Below are 9,980 nucleotides of genomic sequence, written 5' to 3'. Positions count from 1 at the left end.
GATAGGCGGCGATCAACTAGCACTGCAAAGGTAAAAATACTAAAATAATTAGATATATTAGCAATGACACGGCATAAAAAATTTTGGCATGACCTTTGCTAAAAAAGAGACATTATGAGTGCCAGAAATTTGATGAAACAGAAATGAATCAACGTTTCGCCAAAACATTGGCAACTCTAGCTGTAGACATTCGTGCAAAATGAAACATATCGATATCGCATGACACAACAATAATTCACGAGCATTGTGCAATTTCTATAGCTAGCAGCTAATGACACACACGTACACATCCATCACACATATCCATCCATATGCGAATTCCTCAGATATATGCACATAAATTTAATGAGAAGTTCGGCCTTTTTTACCTCATCAAACGTGCGGGAGAGGGGTCCGGGGGGCAGGGGCCGGCCGACCGTTGGAGGCGCCATTAATGGAGTGTGGTGAAAATTTTAGGGCCATTTGCATTTCTGTCCCTAACTCGAACCACCTAATCAGATATACCCCTAATTCGAAAGCCTACTCAAATTTGCCCCTCCGCCGTTAGGTGCCCTTACAGAAAAGCCCTTCTGCGCCGTTACCGTCCGGTCAAACAACTTTGACCGTCCTGAAAAAAATAGCAAAAAAATTAAAAAAATTCTAAAATTTTGTGAGATCGAAGATACTCATGTGCGCAAGGTGCGTGCAAATTTTTGTGCTATTTGGACATTCCAGGAGCTCGTGGCGAGGAAAAACAGTTAATATGCACGCTTGTGAACAGTAAATTTGAAATAAAATAGCAAGAAAATTCAAAAAAATATGAAATTTTTTGGCATAAAAGAGGCTTGGGTGCACAAGGTGCTTGCAAGTTTTTGTGATCAAATGACTTGCGAGGAGCTCTCGCAAGAAAAAACAAAATAGTCATTTTTCCCAAGTTTTTTCCCGGGCCAGATTTTGTTTTTTTCTCCACAAGCCCCTCCAATGTCCAAACACAACAAAAATTGGCACGCAGCTTTTAGACCATAGCCTCTTTGATGCCAAAAAATTTCATATTTTTTTGAATTTTCTTGCTATTTTTTTGAATTTACTGTTCACAGGCTTACATATTTACTGTTTTTCCTTTGACATGAGCTCCTGGAATGCCCAAACAGCACGAAAATTTGCACGCACCTTGCGAACCTGAGTATCTTTGATCTCACAAATTTTCAGATTTTTTAGATTTTTTTTGCTATTTTTTTGGGGCCGGTCAATGCCCTTTGACCGGCTTTGACCGGACGGTAACGGCGCAAAAGGGCATTTCTGTAAGGGCACGTAACGGCGGAGGGGCATTTTTGAGCAGGCTTTCGAATTAGGGGCAAATGTGAGTAGTGGGTTCGAGTTAGGGACACAGATGTAAAAGACCCAAAATTTTAATGCAAGGTGTGTGTTTGAGTGGGTGGAGAAGAGAAGTAGCTAGCTTAATTAGTGAGTGAGAGTGTGTGAACTAGATTAGATCTAGCTAATTAGCTACCTACTTAAGAAATCAAGAGAAAATATTTGGTCTTTTTCTCAATAAGAAGAGAAGAGAGAGAGAGGAGGAAGAGGAAAGAGAGGGAGGAAGAAGAAGAAAATATCTATATGTGCCGCGACTTAATTACCGGTGTTGGCATACTACGGAACGCCATTAGAAACTTCTATATCCCCGGCATTCAAGAAATGCCCATGACGGTGTTATGTTGGCTAAAAATTAGATGGGCCCACAAAAACTACTGCAAGCATCACTTATCAGGCTACGCCATAGATATTCTGATTAGTACCGGCGTCGTGAACTTTTGCTATGCCAGCTCTAACTTGGGACATGGCAGAACGTTGGGACCCACTAACAGGTGGCATTCCCTATTATTCGTGCACCAGCAATAACTGCATACATATGTCGTACGAAATAGACCAACGCCACTACTATTTTAAAAAATAGTGTTGGCGTTCTTTCAAAATGGCGCGCCACCAAAGAATGTTGTGGCTAGCACTTTTTCCACTAGTGTGCCTATTGAATGCTCTGTTGCTCCCAAGCTTGTTGCCTTGCTGCCTCATGTGTCTCCAAAAATGATTTCCTTCTCTCCATCTCATTGGATTGATGTAAAACAAACATTGCATCCTCTTCTTCATATTTAGTCATTCCAATTCTTTTCCTCTCTTCAGCTAGCCTATGGTTTTCTTCAGCCTTTAATCTTTTTGCTCACTCTGCATTTCTTTTCCTTTGTTCCATAGCTTCCCTTCTTTTATCTGACATGGCAAATTTTTCCTCTAAGGATTTTCTTTTATTTTCCTCACTAGGCTTTTTTCTCTGTTCTACATCAATTTTCTTTTCTTCCAATAGGACCTTCACTACTAGGAAAACGCTTAGCAGTAGCGCGGGTCTAAGGGCTATCAGTAGCATGGGACACCGCGCTACTGATACGGCGCTACAACTAATGTTTAGTAGTAGCGTGTTTTGACATGCGCTACTGCTATACCTACTTAGCAGTAGCGCTTTCTATACCAGCGCTACTGCTAAGTGCTTTAGCAGTAGCGTCTTCTTGTCCAGCGCTAAAGAGCGCTGCTACTATATTTTCGCATATATTTTTTTTCCTACGTATTTGCGATATTTTTGTAAAGGTTTTATAGAACATTATAATTATAACATAAACATGCAATATGCTCATCATATCATACACATAATAGTCTCATCATATCATCCAACACAAATCACGTCGTCACATCATAATCACAATATAGCTATACAAGTTACACGACATGTCTCATCATACATAATGTAGTACTTCTTGAGGCATCGGTTCGTATCCCTCTCTCACACTAGCATGAACCTAAACTAACTAATTTCCGCTTCGGCTCTGCTATCGAACCCTCTCTGGCTGTCGCTCGGAAACCGGTACACCTGGGCCTAACACTCCGGCCACTCGTTGTATACTCCTGGCGTAGCACTTCTTCGTCATCGATGATCTATGCACCTCCATCGTCACATGAGTCGATGATATGCAACATATATAGTTGAGCAACAGAAAGAGACAGACTTGGCAAAAATAGAAGCAACATATCATAAGCATAAGTAACAAAGTTTATTGTACCCGAAATGCCCTAACTAGAGTGATCTTCGCTACTTGAGGAGGACGGTTTAATTACATCACAAATAAAGTTTTGTCATGCATAACTCAAAGTTTCGTCATAGAGAAAGTATGGACTAAACGGACACATTGTCATATATCATCAATCACTCCAACATGTCGTGCCATCTATCCAAGTCAGGGAGATAGTCCCTGAGCGTAGTGAAAGGCTTCAGGTCGAGACGCTGAGCGGCTACGCGTGTTCGAACATCTTCCCGCGACATTTGCACTTCTTCATAGAACATCCCTGCTTTTTCGAGTACCTCCTTCATGATGATTTGGGCAAGTTCACGCTGGATGTGATAGAATTCAGCTCGGAGTCGATGATCCGGGATATCTCCTAGGTTCTTTGCCCATTGAAAAATATGGGCATTGCCGGATCTAGGTGACATGCGAAGGTTCTGCTGATCCTGTCTGTACTCCAACATGTGGTGGAGGACATAGAATCCATCACTGAGAGTACCACTCGGTTGTTGATGCAGCAGAAGTCGGTCTTATGGCCGAAGGCGGGCGTGTGGTTCCTTGTCTTTTTGAGCGTGATCTCTCCACGCCGTAGGTTGTAGCTAAAGATAGCACTGTCGAGAATAGACTTGATGTGGGTGTAATCCTTTTTCTTCATGTTCTTCGACGAGTCCAAGTAAAGAGCGTGGGGGAATCGGGGGTAAAGGACGATGAGGACGGCGCGCCCATTGCTGCACAAAATAAGTACAACTCAAATTAGCCTCCACACGTGCAAATGAATGATTGAAATCGAAGGAAGGATATCCGCGGATGACTTACATGGGATGATAAGGCACGAGAATCGTCTCCTTGTCCTTATTGCCGACCATGAAATCGGCGATGTAGTTACTCGCGTATTCACGGTGCTTTAGGCAGACTGCCAAGAAGCCCTCGTGCATGAAGTACGGGTCAGCGACACAGATATAAGGTATCTGCTCAATCCTGATGATGTAGTTCATGTACAAGGCAAAAAGGTGGACAAATGTAAAATCCAACCTTTTCAAGTGAAACATGTCAAAGATGTAATCGAATCGAAGGAAGAACTTTTCCGCGGGGAATGTGTCGATGTACAACCTTTGTTGCGGCACGTTAACCACGTAGAGCGGGTATCATGGATTTTGTGAGGCGGTCAGGCTTTTCACTCTTCGCAGCACATCGTCATGAAGTCTCCTGAGATCGCCGTATATGGCCTCTACCACTACCTTAGGTAGGATCGGATCACTGGGGATATGGTATTTCGCCACACCTATGACAAGTATATGGTCTTGAACCCGAGGCTGCGGAGGCGGCTGCCTCATAGAAGCAGCTTCGTTGCCTTTCCTCAGTCTCTTCCTATGCTTCTTTGCTACTAGAAGGTCGTCTATAATATGTTCATCCTCCGGAAATTCATGCACCGACTCATCACGCTCAAACCCTGAGTACTCATACCGCTGAGCCATCAATCCTCGTAGTCATAGGCGCTACTCATGAGATAGTGTAGAGTGCCATCGCCATCCTCATCGATGGCATCGATATCATGCATTGCTTCTTCGATGGCGGCGACATCATCAGCGAATAATGGAGCCTCTTCCTCACACGTCCGCTATCACCTGGCACGACAAGGGACGCTAATTGGGTAGGTGGGGTGTTGATGTTCATACCTTGCTGAGGTTGTGTGGTCGTGGGTGTGCTCCTGGCCGCCTCCAGACAAAGCAGACTCTTTGGCCACAACAGGACCCAACTCTTGCAATCACCAAGCTGCCGCGGAGTCTTGTCGTCATCTCCCCCTAGTACCAGAGGAGCCAATTTCTCATGGCCTGGTTTGACACTGGCCACGGAAACCTTGAAGAAGTCAGGGGGATCGGTCGTCTGTGGAACAATTGTTCCTTCGGCTTCACTATCGTCGCATTCCCCACGTCCACCTTCTGGCCGCTGATAGTGTACAGTATGGTGCACGGGTTACGTCGGCCTGCAAAGACCGGTCTCGGCGCCGGTGTCAGTCTCAGCATCGGTCTCGATGTCGGTCTTAGTCTCGGATGTGACAGGTGGGCCCTGCAACAACCGTTGCTCATCAAGAAGGTTTAAATAGGCGTCTGCCGCTGCGTAGACGTTGCAATCACCAGAACCCTGTCCTTCATCATTGCTAGCCATGTTTCCTACGATTAAATCTAGTCAATTAGCTTTAGACCTAATAAAATGAATAATGACATAAAAAGTACAATGTTTTGCAGGAATGTTGATTCATTCCCGTTGCGGCAAATCCCGGGCACTCGATATGTCATGCCGAAATTCATGGAAAATTTTGCATATAACATGACCACTTCAATGTTTGACACTTCAATTGTCAATTAGTTCTACAATCGAACCACTTCAATGTTGCATATAACAGGACCACTTAAGAACATGTACATGAGCAACTACAACAGTAGATATTCATGAGAAAACACTATTGAGGAATTTGCATATAACCTGACCACTTCAAATTTGCATCTCCTAGTGTTTGACACTTCAAGAAAATCTACACAAATCTCATGCTCTCTCAAACTCAATTCAAAAACCAAATATAGATGGATGAACCCTGGAAACCTAGAACCTTTACATATTTCTGTCCTAAAATTGTTGTCCTAATATAAATTATGAACCCTAGAACTCAATTTATGTCCTAAATTTCAAATTATGAACCCTAGAACTCAATTCAAATTATGTGCTAAATTTTTTGTCATAATAAAAAATCAGTACAAATTAAGAACCTACTAGACTTGCAGCACTAATAGAAATTTATATTTTTATATTGATTTTTTTCTCTAAACTAAACACTACTGCCCTAATTAACATCTAGTTAAACCCTACTACCCTAGTACTTAAGCATCTACAAGTACTAACTAGTTAGATGAACCCTAGCTAGGTACTTAAGCATCTACAACTACTTAGCACCCATTGATGAACCCTAGGAATTTGTCTTAAAAACTACTTAAGCATCTACAACTACTGCCCTAATTAACATCTACTCCCTCCGTTCCAAAATAGATGACTCAACTTAGTACAAAGTTGGGTCATCTACTTTGGAACGGAGGGAGTAGTTTACAATTATATTTACTTAACTACATTGGGTGCACAACAACTATATAACTACTTAAGCATCCACAAGTACTAGCTAATTTGATGAACCCTAACTAATTAGATGAACCCTAGCTAATTTGATGAACCCTGAAATTTGATGAACCCTAGGAACCCTAGCTAGGTAGAGGTAGGGGAGGAGGAGGAGGTGTAGGCGTGCTTACCTCGAGCGCCGACGGAGTTAGGGGGCATGAGAAGGCAGAGCGACCGAGGGAGGGGCACATGGCGTCGAGGTCGGGGTCGGGGCTCGGGCGTGCGGCGAAGGGCGGGACCAGACGGCCACCGAGGGCAGCTGAGGGTGTGTGGAGGGCGACGGGAGAGCGCGCGGCGGCCGATGGTGATGTAGGGCGACGACGGCGGCGACAACAGATCGAGGGGGGATTTGGGAGAAGTGGTCGGGGGAAAGAAAAACCGCGCGGGGGGTTAAGTTAAAAATAGCAGTAGCGCTGGCTTCCAAAACGCGCTATTGCTATAGGCAGTACCTATTCATTTTCCTTTTTCTTTTCTTTTTTCCTTTTCCTTTTCTATTTTACTTTTCTTTTTTCCTTTCTGCTTTATTTAAGGAAATTATCTATAGCGGGGGTACAAGGAACGTGCTACTGCTACATTAGATATAGCGCTTGTTCTGAAAGCACGCTACTGCTACGCCTTTCTCCTTTATTTTTATTTTTCTTTTATTTTCCTTCACATTTATTTTCCTTTCCCCTTTCTCTATTCCTTTCATTTTCGTTTACTTCTCTATATGTTTTTCACTTTATTTTCTTTTCATTAGTAGTAGCGCTTTTCTCAGAAAACATGCTGCTACAACCAACTTAGCAGCAGCGCACTTTACATAAGCTCGCTATTACTATTCCTAGCCTGCCAAGAACAATGTGGGAATTGTAGTAGTAGCGCTTCTTCCTGCAGACGCGCTACTGCTATAACCATAGTTGTCGCGTATTTTGTGACCAGGCACTACTGGTAAATAGTAGTAGTGCTTCTTTTTGACCGGCTCTACTAGTAAGCTTCTGTGTATAAGGTTTTCCCTATTAGTGCTTCTTTTTGTCGTCAGCAACCCCTTTTTTGCTAGAAGTTCTTCTTTCTTTTTCTAAGTAGCTAACATAATTTCTTCTTGTTCTTCTTCTTCTTTCAACTTTGCAATTGCTGCGTCAAACTTGGCTTGGTCTGCTATTTCTCTTCTTTCTGCTCCAGCTCTAAGTCTTGCAATTGCAATAATCTCTCTTTTTCTATGAACATCCCCTCCCTTAGTTACAGTACTTTGTACAACTGGTTGTTGTTGAATGATCAAGGTAAATCATATGAAATCTATGCCCTTGATTGATGTTAGATACATCGGATCAATGTCTGCATCGTTGGACAGAAGCCTTGCACCATCTCCATTAAGTTGACAACCAGGGGCAACCAATACATATCAACTTTGCCTTCCTTCTCATAAGCAATGTTCTCAAATTAAAGCTTCAAACATTTTATAGTAGGTAAACTCTATGTGGCAGTAATCATAGCAGATTTTTTTTGTCATGCAAATAGGACCTATTCTGTCCACTCTGTCCACTTCTAGAGAAAAAACCTCCATGGATGATATCCAAAGTGAAGAAATCGCATCCAGCCGCTGCAAAACAGAACACACACAAAATTCAGCTGCAAAACAGAACACATGGTAAATTCATAATTTTTCCCGAACAGAACCCAAACCCTAGCACAATGAGCCCTTAATTTCGTTGAATCCATGTATCACAATGAGATAATGTGTGCTAAATATTCTAATCCAACTCGAAACAAATTGATTTAATCAAAAATCTGTACTTTAATATGATGGTAAATACCGTATGATGGTGCCACCTCGCCCTCGAGCCGTCGTCTGGGGGCCTCCATGGCTGACTCGAACCGTCGTATGGGGTCACGGCTGCGTCGCTCTCCCGTCCGCACTAAGATCAGAACGCCGCCAGGCCGCTGATCATCCGCCGTCACTAGGTTGCTGTTGGGTTTGAGCGGGGTGGAGACCGGCTGCAAACCTCCTCCTGTGCAGCCCCGCCCTCGATGCGCGCCACGTGGAGAAGCTCAGCATCGTATGGATCGTCTTCTCCGCATCAGTTCCCAAGCGTTGCGCGGCTCCCGGCTCAGCTCGGCTCCTTAGCGTTGGGGATTCGATCCTGACTGCTGCGACCGGTTCGCGAGCGCGCCGCCGCTGCCAGGATTCGCCTCCTCTGCCGCCTGGGTTCGCCCCCGCCGTCGCCTGCAGTGGCCTCCATCAACGCTGTCCGTCTCCGAAACTCCCGCCGGCAAGGATAGTTTCCCCACCCAACTCTCCACCTCCCATACTCAAGTGCTTGCTATATATGCCTCTGTTGTTGCTCTTGCTGGCGTTGGCTTGTCTAGTATATCCATACAACACATGTCCGAGCAAATACCTTTATTTCGATTCATTTTCACCCATTGCAGTTGAACTCTATGCACTTTTTTTTGCACCAACAGTGGTAACTGAGAAGAAAAAAATATTGTAGTATTTAGTACATACTCCCTCCATTAATTCCAATGCTACTCGAGATTTTGGAAGATCATGTATATTTGAATATATCCATTATGCAGGATCTTGTCATGTTTTGGATTTCAATGCTACTGATTGATAGTGCTCTGTCACCGTATACAATGTTTGGAAGATGTTAATCTATTATGTATTTGTGCATCGACCATCTTAGATGATGGACACAACTCTGAACATAATTTCAGTTATCAGAAATGTAAACAAGTAATGTCAAGATCTCATAATTCGTGAACTGAAAGAGAAAGTTGTCACACTTAATGTCAGAAAGAGACAATTGGAAGCACAAGTTAATCAGCTACTGACCAAAATATGTATGTAAATATTCTTACTTGTGCACTTTTATTATGTCATCACTGAATTTTGATAATGCATTAGTTATCACTTTCACTGCACACTCAAACTTCCTTCTAAGGCACAACTTTTCACTGCAATGAAGCGAAGAAATCTCCTATGGGTTCAAGGTCAAGGTGTGATTTATACTACTGTTGGTCCAGAAAATGGTCAAACTTACGGTCTGCGGAAGGTATCTTGTGTCCAGTCTGGGTTCTCCAAGCCACTGACTATTTGCAACTTCACCTACAGAAGGAGACATTGCGGATCAAGCCTGCTGATGTATTGATCAAATAGTGTAGAGAATTATTTTTGTAGTGATCAATTATACATGTAGAGAGATTTCTTATTGACAGGTTGAAATGTCAATGTACGATGTATGCAATGAGCTATTTGTAGATTGGTCATAGGGTCAAGTTTTAAGATTTGTGGACTGCTGGTTTAGAAGATACTTATAGAGTAATATAGGATGAAAAGGTTCTTGCTACAGTAAAATTGTATGATTTTTGTGCTTTTGGTTTGGAAGCTACAAAAACAATGAAGGAAAATTTTCTGAATTTCCAAACAAATTGTGTTCTTTTACTTGAGTTGAAGTCCTACTTAATCAAAAGACAAAAATAATATCCTCAATAAAGTTGTAGCTTCTTTTGTGAAGTTTCCAAAAAGTGTATTTATTTGGAACCTTGATTCTATAGATTAAAAGATACTCCCTTTGTAAAGAAATATAAGAGCGTTTAGATTACTACTAAAAGTACTTCTATGTGTATAGCAGATCAAAGAAACAATCACACTTTTTACCATCACCTTGAGGATTTCAAATCATACATATATATATGTTAGATAAAAAGATACATTGTACATTGCCAGGTAGAGAAATCAACTCTAGATTCCTA

This window comes from Triticum urartu, chromosome 4A (genome assembly GCF_056163025.1).
Source record: "Triticum urartu cultivar PI428250 chromosome 4A, HENAU_Tu73, whole genome shotgun sequence".
NCBI classification, from domain to species: Eukaryota; Viridiplantae; Streptophyta; class Magnoliopsida; order Poales; family Poaceae; genus Triticum; species Triticum urartu.
This window is presented reverse-complemented; position numbering follows the sequence as displayed.